This window comes from Maniola jurtina, chromosome 15, assembly GCF_905333055.1.
Source record: "Maniola jurtina chromosome 15, ilManJurt1.1, whole genome shotgun sequence".
In the NCBI taxonomy this organism is placed as follows: Eukaryota; Metazoa; Arthropoda; class Insecta; order Lepidoptera; family Nymphalidae; genus Maniola; species Maniola jurtina.
This window is the reverse complement of record NC_060043.1, coordinates 12614942-12630474: the sequence shown is the minus strand read 5'-3', so window position 1 is coordinate 12630474 and position 15533 is coordinate 12614942. Positions and strand designations below refer to the sequence as shown.

Below are 15533 nucleotides of genomic sequence, written 5' to 3'. Positions count from 1 at the left end.
GAGGGGTCTCTCCGTCACTCGCTCTATACAAACGTTGTTCCAATTTCCTTTGAATATTAAGCAACCAAAGTCCATGGGCAGGCATATTCTAGAAACTAATATCTAAAAGCCTGTAGTTTTCCAGATTTCTGTAAAATATTCGGTTTCAAAGTTACGCGGTCTTAAAAATTCACATACAAATCTTTGAGCTTCTGTAATTTTAAAACTACATATTTTTAGAAAAATGTAAAACACCACAGGCACAGATATTAGTTTCTAGAATATGTCTGCAAAATTTCATGGACTTTGGTTGCTAATATTCAAATGAAATTGGAACTACGATTGTATGGAGTAAGTGACGGAGAGAGCCCCTGTTAAACACAAATTAAATGCACTCTATTTACCTTTCTGTTTTAATTGTATATTTTTGGGGCCGTTTATGAATGTAAGTCTTTTATTTTTATTATTATTCGATGACAAGGGATAGTGTTGGCATGTTGCTGGTATTTTGAGATGAGTTTCAGGAATTTATTTGAAATTGTTCAAAGGCTCGCCGACCCATACCTACGCAGCTGCTTTTTTTTTGAAAAGTAAAACTCGAGAAATAAAAGAATACAAGTGTAAATTAAAAATTTATAACACCCCCGACAAGTGAAGGTTACAGTAACTAGAAAAGAGCTGATAACTTTCAAACGGCTGAACCGATTTTCTTGAATTATAGCTAAGAATACTCTCGATCAAGCCACCTTTCAAACAAAAAAAAACTAAATTAAAATCGGTTCATTAGTTTAGGAGCTACGATGCCACAGACAGATACACAGATACACAGACACACAGATACACACGTCAATCTTATAACACCCCTCTTTTTGGGTCGGGGATTAAAAACGAAACAGAGGGCGGAACTTTCTGTTAAAACAATGTTTCATCGTTACTTTCATATTTACAATCGTAAATATTTCTTTAGAATTTTCATAATAACAACACGTGAATTCATAATGATAGTACCTACATAAATTTATAATGAGATAGATAATATAAAAAGGCATTTATTAAATACCACATTTAGCAGAATGTTAACAAAATAAGGGAAGAATCATTAAAATTTTCGCCTCGAGGGACGGACATGCCCTGAACAATAAATTGATTAGGTAAAGGCTCTACTATGCGATGTAGCGGTTAGATTATGCTGTTTTAGTTTTACAAAAAAAAAAAAAATGACGCCCTCTCTGGCGCAGTGGTAAGCGCTATGGTCTTATTAGTGGGAGGTCTCGGGTTCCATTCCCGGCAGGGGTTTGGAATTTTATAATTTCGCTCGTCTGTTTGTTGGGACGCTTCGGCCGTGGTTAGTTACCATCCTACCGGCAAAGCCGTTCCACCAAGCGATCTAGCGTTGCAGTATGATGCCGTGTAGAAACCAAAGAGGTAGAGGTTTAGTAAAAACTGCCATACCACTTTTAAGTTAGCACGCTTTCATCTTAGACTGCATCATCACTTATACCCAGATGGCTAAAACTAGCTTATGCCCGCAAACAGTTTCCGCTTACTAACCCGCTTCTCCTATCACTGTGTCAGCTACTCACCACAGAGCCAATGGGCCGGTCCATTCTCAGTTTTATGGCGCGCTCTCGACGCCCTCGCGTCACTCATAACGCTAACGACCCCATAACTGACGTCACGCGCCCCCTAACGGCTAATTTTGTCAATAATTACCCACCGCTTCAGTGACTTTGAACATTTTAAGCATAGAGAGTTGTTAATAATTTAACTGATTAAATAAAATTTTAATAAACATACATTGTTGTATTATAAATGCGAAAGTGGATCTGTCTGTCTGTTTGTCGGTCTTTCTGTTTGTTTGATGATGAACCATTCACCATCCAATCAAAAAATTGGACGTTTGGTACAGAGATAGATGATAGACAGAGTCCCGGAAATCAAGGAGACTTCGGTCATGGGTAGTTACCACCCTATTGGCAAAGTCGCCAAGTGATTCAGCGTACATTTACGATGCCGTGTAGAAACCAAAGGGGTATGAATTTAATAAAAACTGCCGTACCCCTTCCAAGTTAACTTGCTTCTATCTTAGACTGCATCATCACTTATCGCCAGGTGAGATTGCAATCAAGGGCTAACTTGTATCTGTTAAACTTAGTTCGTGTTAATCCCGTCGAAAGTAATTTTCCGGGATAAATAGTGGGATAAAATATCTATCGCTGATGCTGCTAATTCAGATGTTAACGTTAATCATCAGGTAAACTCACAGTCAAGCACTAAATTCTCATAAAGAACTAAACAGATATACAATTACCTCAAATAAAGAATATTGGACAAAAAATCCAACAATTTACCGCAAATAATGCGGGAAAAGTAAAATATTTTTATTGCAAATTACAGAAAAAGGTACCGGCTACAAATTGAGTTGGGGCATATGCGATGTACATTATTTATCGTGTTCGTAATATGTAAACGTGACACAAACGCCCGTCCCGTTGAGTGATTGAGGCATACATTTATGTGGGTACCCTGTCCTTACGCCTCCTTCACACGGGGCGGCTTACTTAACAGGGCTCTCTCCATCACTCGTTTCATACAATCGTAGTTCCAATTTCATTTGAATACTAAGCAACTAAAGTCCATGAAATTTTGCAGACATATTCTAGAAACTAATATCTGTGTCTGTGGTGTTTTAGATTTTTCTAAAAATATGTAGTTTTAAAATTATAGGGGCTCAAAGATTTGTATGAAAATTTTTAAGACCGCGTAACTTTGAAACCGAATATTTTAACAGAAATCTGGAAAACCACAGACACACATATTAGTTTCTAGAATATGTCTGCAAAATTTCATGGACTTGGGTTGCTTAATATTCAAATGAAATTGGAACTACGATTGTATGAAACGAGTGACGGAGAGAGCCCTCTTAAACGTTCTTGGTTGATTTGGAGAGTGAATAGGCACATTCTAGGCAGCGCGCTTTACTTTAGGCTACATCATCAACTACTTTTGCTGTGATTGCACAAGCCTATAGGTAAAAAACCGGCCAAGTGCGAGTCCGACTCGCGCACAGAGGGTTCCGTACTCGGGCATTTTTTCCAACATTTTGCACAATAAATCAAAAACTATATTACATAAAAATAAATAAATATTTGCCTTACACTAACGTTGGTAGAAAAAATACCAAAAACTCATAACTGCCATTCTTAAGGGTCGCAACGTGTAAAAATGCCGTTATGCTAAAGATACAGGCCACCCCATTTCTCTACATAATGTTGGAAACATTTTCTTGTGTTATTATTAGCTTGTGACTTATACTTGTGAAAAATGAAAATCTATCTTTCGGTGCAAATTAAAAAATAATTATTTAATTTATTACCGAATAGAATTATATGTATACTAGCTGATGCCCGCTGCTTCGCCCGCGTGGATTGGTCAGATCCCCTGCAGCATCAGGATTGAGGAGTTGGACTCCAAATTTTTTATGAAACAATGTCGCAAGGTTCCTCTATCGATTAAAAAAGAAATGACGCAAATCGGTTCAGAAATCTCGGAGATTTCGGTGTACATAGGTAGAAAAACACAACTCCCTTTTTGAAAGTCGGTTAAAAAAGTAGCCTATGTTACTCCCTGGTCAATTCTCTACTTGTCTGTGAAAATCCCGTCAAAATCGGTTCAGCCGTTCCCAAGATTAGCCTTTTCAAACAGACAGACAGACAGACAGACAAAAATTTTAAAAACGTGTGATTCAGTTATAGTATCTTTCAAATAACCATATGACCTTAATATGCGGTTGTTATTTCGAAATTACAGACAGACACTCCAATTTTGTTTATTAGTATAGATAAGAGTTAATGTAGTTCTATAATATTTTTTTTTGGAGCCAGTGCCTTGTTAAATGTATAAACACATTGGGACTCCGAGGTCTCTGCCCTTTGTTTGACACCCGGTGTAATCTGGGAGCGCGCACGCTAACAACTTCGCTTACTAACAGAAATAGTACTGGAGTTTTAAGAAGTTTAGACTTTTTACCATTTTCCGGGGAAATTTTTCAAAAATGTTTGTTTTGTTAACTTGCTCTTTTATTTGTTACAGGAAATCGCAGCCATCCTAATAAGTTTCGACAAACACAGCGAATGGCAGTCCAAGGAAGTCAAAATAAGGTAAGTTTAATTCATTCATAGATTACCCAACTTTGAGAACATAATGAAGAACCTCCGATATGTAGGTTTTCTCACGATGTTTTCCTTCACCGTAAAGCAAGGGATATATTTTAACGCTCTTAACTCCAAAAGTTAGATGTCTGTGTCTGCGATAGAAGGCGGACACCTACTAGACTATTACTGCTAGTACCTAGAGTTATAGATACTACAAGCTTATTTAGAATTCATCCGAGTGGACCACACGAGACCTCTATTTTATCCCCTTAGGCGATAAATTTTCAAAAATCCTTTCTTAGTAACCATCATGATAGTTATCTGCATGCCAAATTTCAACTTGATCCATCTAGTAGTTTGAGCTGTGATTTGATAGATCATCAGTCAGCTTTTCATTTTATATATTTAGATTTACTAATCTTTTTGAGCAGTTTTCACGTTAAAATATACCTTTGACATTGTGACTACGAGAATACATGCTTGCAATACTGAAATTGTCACCAATTTACTTAAACCAGCCCAGACATTAACATAATCTGTACAGTCACGGACAAAGCTGCAATTTGAAAAAGACTCGAAAATCACCCGAGTTTCTTTGAAACAGACTCTTAAATTTCGACTGGAGAACCGTAAGAGACAACTGATCATGAATTTTAATGGCCTTTCGGTACAAATGTCCTACCTTATCCCGGTGAAAAGAAAAAAGAAAGGGTTAAGAGTGAGTTGGCTTCATGCATACAGGTTTTTTTTTTGTTACGAAAAAAAAACTTCGGTTAAGACTAAATAAATAGAGCCTTTATTCCAATATAAACAATTATTATCATTTCATACACTTTATCATAAAAAGTACAATTATTTATTAAATTGTTATTAAGACAATTAGAGGTATAAGTATATAAAGATTAACAATTACAAAAAAAATAATGATAAAATCTAATTAGTCCCAAAAACACGTAGCGGTAATTTGCAGTATGTACTTTTAAGGCTTTATACTTTTTATTAACATACATTTTTTATGTAAACTGATCACCAAGGTGTTGTTATTATGTAAGAGGTAAGTATCGCAAAAAAATCTACACTGGATGATCAGTAAACTTTGAGAGAAAAACACGTGTAAAAATTATCGATTCGACGCAAGGGCGATTTACAATGATCGCGTTTATTCCCCCATGAAGCAGGGAACCCTGAAAAAAGCTTAAAGCGGTACATGTGAAATCACAGCATAAAAAAATTCCACTGGGGCATGAATTAAAACTATCAGTAGACTTACGACTTGGTACTTTTACACAGTTACACTGTGACTGTACCTAATTTGGCGCCCAACTAGGGACCCGTTCCAAGTTGTAACAACTTTAAGCAAATTAAAACTTCAGCCGTGTCTACTGCTCTCTTAGTCCGCGGCGCTGAAATATTAACTCTTTATGAGGACGTAGTGTACTTTTGGAATTTCGATGTGCCCGCAGATTCTGGTCGTTAGTTTAAAATTTAATACGGATCTCCTTTCGGAGTTAAAGATAGTTTCGGTCGCATCATTGATATACGAAACCCGGGAAAGATAGGTAGCCGGACAATCCTCTTCTTCTCTTTAAGAATCCATACCCGAAGGGTACCAACGGGACCTTAAGCCTATACTGTCCGTCTGTCCATCTGTCTGTCAGCGGGCTGTATCGCATGGCATGGACGTAACAGAGAGTTCAAATTTACGCAGAGTATGTATTTCTATTGTACAAAAAATCCAAGATGGCGAATTTCAAAAGAGCCGAAAATCATACAAATTAAAAAATAAATAAAAGTAATTTAAAAAATATGTTTTCTTAAATCAATTCGTTAGGGTCAAATCATAAGTTTTATGTTAAAAATAATTGGACTGGCGGTTAGAAAGATTGTTTAAATTTTTTGAAAAGTTGATTTTTTATGGTCATAAAACTTAGTGTAGCTTGCATTGGCGTTGTCAAGAACTTATCAAGAAAACTGTGTCAATATCTTGGTTCCTTATATCAATGGCTCCCCGTCGCCTCAATGAATTAGATCTGGAATTGTGGAATGAAAGTTCCCAGTAAATCCCACTGTTCGGAAGGTCATCGGTATAAATATTATGTTCAGAACTTGTTTGTAACAAACAAACTATTTGGATGGCGAACTTGGCGAATATATCGAATTCAAAACAAATTGCCCGAGTCATTTTTACTTCGCCAACTTTGATTTGACATAGAATATTGTGACTATTAATATTGTTCATTATTTTATTAACCCCCGACCCAAAAAGAGGGGTGTTATAAATTTGACATGTGTATCTGTGTATCTATGTATCTGTGTATCTGTCTGTGGCATCGCAGCTCCTAAACTAATGAACCGATTTTAATTTTGTTTTTTTTTTTTTGTTTGAAAGGTGGCTTGATCGAGCGTGTTCTTAGGTATAATCCAAGAAAATCGGTTCAGCCGTTTGAAAGTTATCAGCTCTTTTCTAGTTACTGTAACCTTCACTTGTCGGGGGTGTTATAAATTTTTAATTTACACTTGTAATCATCAACATCAACCAATAGACGTCCAGTGCTGGATATAGATCTCTTGTGCAAAAAAAATGTTTGGGGACTCCCACTTTTTTTGATTTAACATTCGTCTGGTCAATTTTTTCGTACAAAATGTAGCCTAACGAACGAATCGATTGAACATTCATTCATCAAAATCGGCTTAGTAGTTGAGACGCTACAGTGGAACATAAAACCATCCTTTTGGCTTTGCCGTAGTCGGGTAAAAAAACTACTTCAGGCGTATAACACTCCGAGTATTCACTAATAATAATATGTGACTCGGAACTTCGTCTATCTAATATATCAAATAACCTAATGATTGCTGATTATAACACATGATTGGCGTATATTGACTCAAACACTAAATTCTATTATTACAGTGGCAGCACTGACCTCTACTAATTCAAGTACGCTGGACCTGCGATTGCAACTTGTCATTGAAGCAACTTAATTTTCGCCATTTTGGCGCTGATAGTAGCAGTGAGGATCATGTGAGCGTACTCAGAACTAAATTAGAGTGAATTAGAGCTAGGAAACTCAGTTCGATCCTTAAATCGACACCTGTCAAATATTAGGCTGGAGGTAACGTGAAATCAAAGACACGTGGTAGATACTTAGATTCAAATCTGTAGAGCGCACTTTGATTTTTCTTAGGTTTAAGTTTCAGTTAAAACGAGACAGATTTGTGCCAGCGGTATACCGCTGTCTCGTTTTAACAGTATCTTAGGTCTGAGCAGAGTCAAAGTGCCTTCTATAGATCTCTAAGTAAGCGTCAAATGTAGGTAACATTTCACGCCTGCCAGTGTAGGTCAAATCTCAACGATATGTTACAAGTTTTCTAACTGTCGTAAACTGTGATTCAATGTTATTGAGAGACATCTGCTAACATAGTAACACAAAGACCATTTGGTATAGTTTTAATTCCCGGTACGCTCGGTGGGGCACTTTGAATCGGCACAAAAAGTTACTGTCATTTTGTGTGGCACACCTCTTCCAGCGTACTCGTATGTAGGTCCATATCAGTGCGTGGCCGTCAAACAGTGTTCACGGTCCATCGCTAATGATGTCGAACTAATCCACCGGGTTATTGGCGTGATTTGATTGTAATTTAATGTGGCATACTTTACATTATAGCTGATTTATGTGCCGTGGTAAAGCCGTGAAGGCTTAGTAGTTAAGACTTCGTCCTTTTATTTGGGAGATCCGGAGTTTGATTCCAGGCACCTCTTTTTTAATTAGATACAAGTTAGCCCATGACTGCAATCTCACCTGGTGGTAAGTGATGATCAATATAAGATGGAAGCGGGCTAACCTGGAAGGCGTGTGGTAGTTTTTATTAAACCTTTTGGCTTCTACACGGCATCATACTGGAATGCTAAATCGCTTGGCGGCAGGGTTTTGCCCGTAAGGTGGTAACTAGCTACGGCCGATGCCTCCCACCAAACCAGATCAGTGATTCAGAAATTATAAAATTCCAAACCCTGCGGGGATTCGATGAAAATTGACTGCATCATCACTTACCACCGGGTGAGGTTGCTGGGCTAATCTGTATATGAATAAAACATACTCAAGTAGACAAGAAGTATCATGAAAAATATTTTTGGCATTTGCATAGATTATTACGGAAATAAGCGCCCAGACAACCAAATTAAGAGATCAGACTTTCAACTTTGTCTCGCATGTTTGTGACCTTTTCACAGCCCATCTGTCTGGTCGATTTTGACGAGATTTGGTACAGGAATAGCTTGCACCCTGAAAATGGACAGCATCAAAATCAAAATCATTTATTCAAAATAGGTACTATTGTACACCTTTTGTTTGTCCAATTTTTTAGATTTGAAAGATGATATAGTGGTTATAATTAATTACGTAAACTTAAAACTAAAGCTGCGAGGGTTCCAAATGCGTCCAAGTCTGAGAAGAGCCCACAACAAACTCAGCCGGGTATTATAACAACGGTTACTTTTTGTCCCGGCGAAATCAAATCAAAGGGTTTTCACGGAATATTGAAAACCAAAACTCACGGGCATCATCTAATGTATTGATATTAATGATTTATTATATTCAACACAGGAAAGCAATAAATTAGAATCGGATAAAACGGTTGCATCAAACGCCGATAGGATTTGTGAAGCATCATTAATGATGATTAGAGGCAAATAGAGACTGACACCCGATGTAATGTGATGTAATTATATGGAATTGAAATATGGACACTGGATTTGTATGTGATTTTCGCTAATGATGCATTATTGGTTATTGGTATGAGGTCAAGAAGGGAAGGTCAAAATAGTCTAATCATACAATTACATAATTATATGTGTAATAATATCCTACTTTTACAAATGAAACTTGTAAGAGTGTTTATATTAGTAAATTTAGTTAGTAGTATTAGTAAGCTATTTCTATGAATAAAAGTTACAGGTGTAATTGCGGCCTTACTATAGAAGTTATATAAATTGCAGATAAAGCCTACGCGCAACAAAACACCGGCCAAGTGCGAATCAGACTCGCGCACTGAGGGTTCCGTACTCGAGTATTTTTTCCAACATTTTGCTCGATAAATAAAAAACTATTATGCATAAATATAAATAAAAATCTGTTTTAGAATGTACAGGTAAAGCCCTTTCATATGATACCCAACTTGGTATAGTTATCTTACTTTGAATGATGTAACCACAAATTCGCGGTTTTCAGATTTATTCCGGTACTTGTGCTATACGACCTACCTACTTACCAAATGTCATGATTCTAGGGAAGTACCCTATAGGTTTCTTGACAGTCACGACAGACAGACAGACAAAAAAGTGATCCTATAAGGGTTCCGTTTTTCCCTTTGAGGTACGGAACCCTAAAAATAAGTCGATAAAGTTCTAAAAGTTGAGTTAACAAATGAAATGGCACATAACAACATTAAACTGATAATATAGTATTGCTGTAGTGAAGTTAATATGCTTGTTGTTTCTTGTACAACCTGAAAATTCAATAAAAGGTATTCGTGACAAATCGTTAAACTTTCTGTTAACTCCCAAACTTGTAGCAACCTTGCAAGTACGCAAGCAAAACGATTTAATATTCAACTCACAAAAAAAAACATTCAATCGAGCGTTAACAAAACAAAAAGTAATTTATAAACTGAAATTTAATATGAAGTTATGTTCGCCAACCACGAACCCTCGGGTCAAAAGTATTGCCATAAATCGAAATATAGTCAACTGTGGGCTTAGCATGAAATTTTACATCTCACACAAACGATGATAGAATTCGAGCGTCGTAACACTTCAATGGCGTCGATTCTGATGTTTTTCTCTAAACTAAATTTAGAGTATCTTCATCTTTTTCTTTTTGATATTGTTAAAAAGGACGAAAAATGAATTTTTAATGTAAAGACTCTAAATTCTCGCGACTGGCACTTAAAGTCATGACTTTAGAGGGTTGACAGTTCTAAATTAAATTAGGTTTGTCTGTCATACTACGGTGCTACTGAATTTTCGACTTTAAGTCAAGCAAGGTTAGATCCATTTTACTCTGTTCGAAATCGAATTCTACCAACGTTGGTTGATATGTAAAATCTCATACTAAGAACACAGAAGTATTGCCATAAATCGAAATATAGTCAACTGAAGGCCGTAACTTCGCGAAATAGAAACTGGCAATAACAGCTAACGTCACGGCAGTTAAGAGTTTTTATTTGGAAATTAATACTTTACATGTCGTAATGTTACCATATTTCATATAAATTGTTGCTTTTCCCCATTTTTATCATTTTATAGTTCGCGAACAGATAATATTAATATTCATAGTTGAATATTGAATGAAAATTTAATGTGGATTCCGTTTTATTTTTATAGGGTTTACCATGTCATGCCTGATTTATTCAATTCAAAGAATTATAGTACGACTAGCTGATACCCGCGACTTCGTTCGCGTGGATGTAGGTTTTTTAAAATTCCCGTGGGAACTCTTTGATTTTCCGGGATAAAAAGTAGCCTATGTGCTAATCCAGGGTATAATCTATCTCCATTCTAAATTTCAGCCCAATCCGTCCAGTAGTTTTTGCGTGAAGGAGTAACAAACATACACACACACACACACACACACACACATACAAATTTTCTCCTTTATAATATTAGTGTGAAGTGTGATACTGGCGTTGATACCGATGTTTTTCTTTAAACTTAATTTTACGTATCGCATGTAACGTATCTTTTTCTTTTTTATATTGCTAAAAAAGGACCGAATAGAAATATTAAAAACCTAAAATTTTAATCATGATCAACCCATTGCCGGCCCACTACTGAGCATGGGTCTCTTCTCAGAGGAGAAGGGTAGGTATAGGCCATAGTCTGCCACGCAGGCCCAATGCGGATTGGCAGACTTCATACACCTTTGAGAACATGGAGAACTTTCAGGTATGCAGGATTCCTCACGAGCGATGTTCTTCTTCATTACAAAATTTTAATGCTACTCTATTCTCAGGACATGTCCCCTATAGACACGTCTAAATTAGAATACAAATATTTGCACACATTAGAATAGTTAAACTATGGGCCTCATAAGAAAGGTCAGTCACTCAGCGAGCGATGGACAGAGCTATGCTTGAAATTACTCTACGTGATGAAATCAGAAATGAGGAGATCCGTAGAAGAACCAGAGTGACTGACAGTTCAGCGGGTGGCGAAGCTGAACTGGCAATGGTCAGGGCACATACTTCGCAAAACCGATAGACGTTGGGGTCCCAAGGTTTTTTTTTAGCGTTGGGAAATGCCTTTACGCATCCCTCCCGAGAGACGGGAGGGTATGTGGGACTCGCGAGCCGAGAGGCGGCCGGAATACCCACTAAAACCCAACGGCGCTACAGCGCGCGACGCTTGGCGACTGGGTCACGGGAACACTGAAGCAATCTACCGCGACCCAACCAGCGACGTCTGCCTAGGCGGACCCTCGGGGACCTATTTCTAGGTCACCACACGTCCGAGGCGAATGCACCTCCCGACCCCTGGTCTAGACGAGCGGCATCAGTTACGTCGCACGAAGCTCTCACTAAGGTGGCAGGCGGCGATTGTGCGCATGTCGCCTGCGCCCCGTCCTTACTCCCAAGGTGCTGGAATTGCGACCTCGCACGAAAAACGCAGCGTAAGACCACCCACGGCTGAAATCCATAGAGCGCACTTTGGCTTTGCTCAGACTTAAGTTTGAGTTAAAACGAGACAGATTTATGCAAGCGATATAACACTGTCTCGTTTTAGCAGTGTCTTAAGTCCGCGCAAAGTCAAAGTGCGCTCTATACATTTCAATCTAGGTGCACGGATGACATCAGGCGAGCCGCAAGAAGCCGCTGGATTCAGGCGGCGCAAAACCGTGGCCCGTGGAAGTCCTTGCACTGTGTCCCTGCAAGAGACATCATAATGTCCAGCCGTGGACGTCTGTTGGATGTTGATGATCATGATGAGAATAGTTAGGTATCTTTATACAACATTTATAAACAAATTGCCTTACTTAACTTTTAAGTTTCCCCCTATTCACTTAACATTTTTCCAGAGCATTTAGTGTTTGTGCAGTTAACTAAGTAGGGCTAGTTAGGGCTTATACACATTATAATCTAATGTAATTCATTCATCTTATCACACTTAATATTATAAAGGCGAAAGTTTGTGTGTATTTTTGTTACTCTTCACGCAAAAACCACTTCACCGATTTGGATGAAATTTAAATGAATATAGATTATACCCTGGATTAACACATAGGGCACTTTAATCCCGGAAAATCAAAGACGTCCTGCGGGATTAAAAAAAACTTATATCCACGCGAACGAAGTCGCGGGTATCAGCTAGTCTATCCTGAGACGCCTCTAACCTGACGTGGACGGCACCGCTGGGTTTTTTAGTGGGTATGCTATATGAATGCAGCACAAATGCATTGCCAGTGAGCCCCACATACCCGCTTTTGAGCGGCATGCGTAATTGCATTTTTACTAGCGGAAAAAAAAAAAAAGGGTATCAGCTAGTCTAATAAGTAAGTATAAATATAATGCACATGGGCTTCTACTCGGCATCGTACTGGAACGCTAAATCGCTTGACGGCACAGCATTCTTGAATGTGGTAACTGGTCACGGCCGTAGCGTTCCACCAGACCAGACCAGAGACAATTTAGAAATTATAGATTCCGAGTTTTAATTCCGTCGCTGCCAGGAATCGAACCTTGATCCCCCACTTATAGGACCACAACGCTCACCACTGCGCCAGAGAGTTCGCCAAAAGCTAGGTTCAAAATTATTTTAGTAAAAGAAAAGTAATGCTAATTTCTGTAAAGTGTAAATGAGAGTGAAGGAAAAATGAAAGTGAATGCATCGGTATGCAATATGCATGCACCCTTAGCGCCACTAACAAGTTAATCAGAGGCGAATACATTACGCTAATTAACATGCACGTTACGATAGCTTTGTTTGCTCAGCATTATGCCGGGAATTAATAGCTTTCAGTTACAGCGTTTACTTTGCAGCTTAGATTATAGCTTAGCTGTGTGCAGGTCTTTATGCCTCTTTCTATACGTCGCGTTAATGTATTCTCCCATTAATAAATACCTATTAAAAGTAGCCTATGTCCTTCCCCGGGATGTATCCCAAGTTTGTACCAAATTTCATTAAAATCGGTTCAGCGGTTGGGCCGTGAAAACGTAGCAGACAGACAGACAGACAGACATACAGACAGACAGACACACTTTCGCATTTATAACATTAGTAAGTGAAGTATGGATAATAAATAATTTTCCTTTACTGTGTTATAAGACCTACCTAATACCTACCTGCCAAATTTCATGATTCTAGCTCGACAGGAAGTACCCTATAGGACATATACCCTATCTTGACGGACACGACAGACGGACAGACATACAGATAGACAAAGTGATCCTATAGAATAGAATATAAAAGATTTTTATTCAAATAAACTTTTACAAGTGCTTTTGGTCAAAATAATTCACCACTTGTTTGGAAGGGTTCCTATAAGGGTTCCTTTTTCTTTTTGAGGTACGGAACCCTAAAAATTTATCATTAATCACCCAATATTATAAAGCGATATAAAGCGGCTGACGATATAAAGCGGCTGGCGGGAAGTGGCTGGATGAGGAAGGCTGAGGACCGGGTGTTGTGGTGCTCTTTAGGGAAGGCCTATGTCCAGCAGTGGACGTCCACAGTCTGATGATGATGATGAATCACCCCATAAAAATTTGCACGTTAATGAGGCTATCTTGATGTGATTTATTTAGTACCTACACTCTTTGGTCGGGAACACTTTTTTTTTGTGATGTTACCTACTATACACGGTTTTCCATATACATGGTCTAAGTGCAGTAACAAGCTAATCAGTGGGAACGCATTATGCTAATTAGCATGCATGTTGCGATTGCCTTGTTTGTGCAGTAATGCGAGGGATCAACAGCTTTCACTGATGCACACTACACATGACCTTTGAGGCACTTACTATCCGCTTTTTATCTATATGCAGGTCGATGTTTTCCTATAAAAGGTAGCCTATGACACCCAGACCATAATAACGAAACGATTAACAAATCATTCATCAAAATCGGCTCACTAGTTTAGGTGCTACGGTGGAACACACATAAGAAAATACAAACCTACATACACACATACATACATACACACATTCATACCAACAACATAGATAGCTATAATAAAATCATAACTCTTCCTTTTGGCTTTGCCGTACTGGGGTAAAAATAACTACCACAAATTCCTGAAAAGCCGGCAACACTTCGTTCTTCAGGTGCTACAACTGGCCGTGGGTGCCGGTAATCACTTAACATCAGGTGACCCACCTGCCAGTTGGCTCGCTATTTTCATTTAAAAAAAGGTTTTTTTATGTTTTTTATATGGTGGCCATTTCTAAATTTATCATTTTGCTTTGTTATTATTTATTGTCATAGTAGCATTAAAATACACACTATGTGAAAATTTCAACTCTCTATCAGCTATTTGGTACCTACGGTTCACGAGATACAATCCGCTGATAAACAAACGGATGGACAGCGGAGTCTTTAGGGTCCCGTAGGCACCCTTCGTGTACGGAACCCTGTGAAAGTATTTGTCTTGTACTCATACGAACTGTACTAACCGATTCCATCAATGGGTAATTCGGCTTAAATCACAACAGTTCAGGGATCGGTTCCCGGGCGGAGTATTTATCGCTCCGATTAGCTTGATGGAGATGGAACTGATGCATTCTCTGTCGAATAGGTATTTAGTTTGAGTTGCTAAAGACTATTGAATTGATGTGACAAAAAGACTACTTGTTATCTAGAGCTAGCCCGAATTCGCACGAGCGTTAAAAAAGCGTTGCGTTAAAAAACCCGGCGTTGCGCTGATAATACAAAGTGCGCGTTAAAAAAGCGTCGACGTCTGAACAGATAGGTACTTGGGAATGCATATTTTGTTCTATTTGAACGCTTTTTTAGCGGACGTTAAAAAAGCTCTCGTGCGAATGAGGCCTTAGGGCGATTAACATCCAATCCGAATCCGTGAAAATACATTCCGAAGTAGTCGTAGAACTATTTCTATGGCAGCTTACGCACAGCGACATATCAATCATCCGAGTTCTCTCTATAATCCGCGAAAATATTTTAGATATGCCTCGGATTCAAATCGGACGTAATATGACGTAGATGTCAAAGATGTATATACTTTATAGCACCACAAAACACAAAATATGACAGTTACGAAAAAAAAGAAAACCTAAAATGTAGGTACAAAAAGGCGGTCTTATCGCCAAATAGCGATCTCTTCCAGACAATTTTAAGTCTAGGGAGAAAAAGAACAAAGATGAAGATGTCCACTGCATAGCTTGGATTTGG

At 38.2% G+C, this 15533-nt stretch overlaps 1 protein-coding gene across 3 annotated transcripts in view; it reads left to right on the top strand.

Moving 5' to 3' along the window:
* LOC123872737 (calmodulin-binding transcription activator 2) overlaps positions 1-15533 on the top strand; it is a 181580-nt gene that overhangs the window by 79023 nt on the left and 87024 nt on the right. For all 3 annotated transcript variants that reach the window (XM_045917250.1, XM_045917249.1, XM_045917248.1), the window contains one exon: positions 4072-4139. The gene's annotated coding sequence lies outside the window, so the exon portion shown is untranslated. The remainder of the gene's footprint in view (positions 1-4071; positions 4140-15533) is intronic.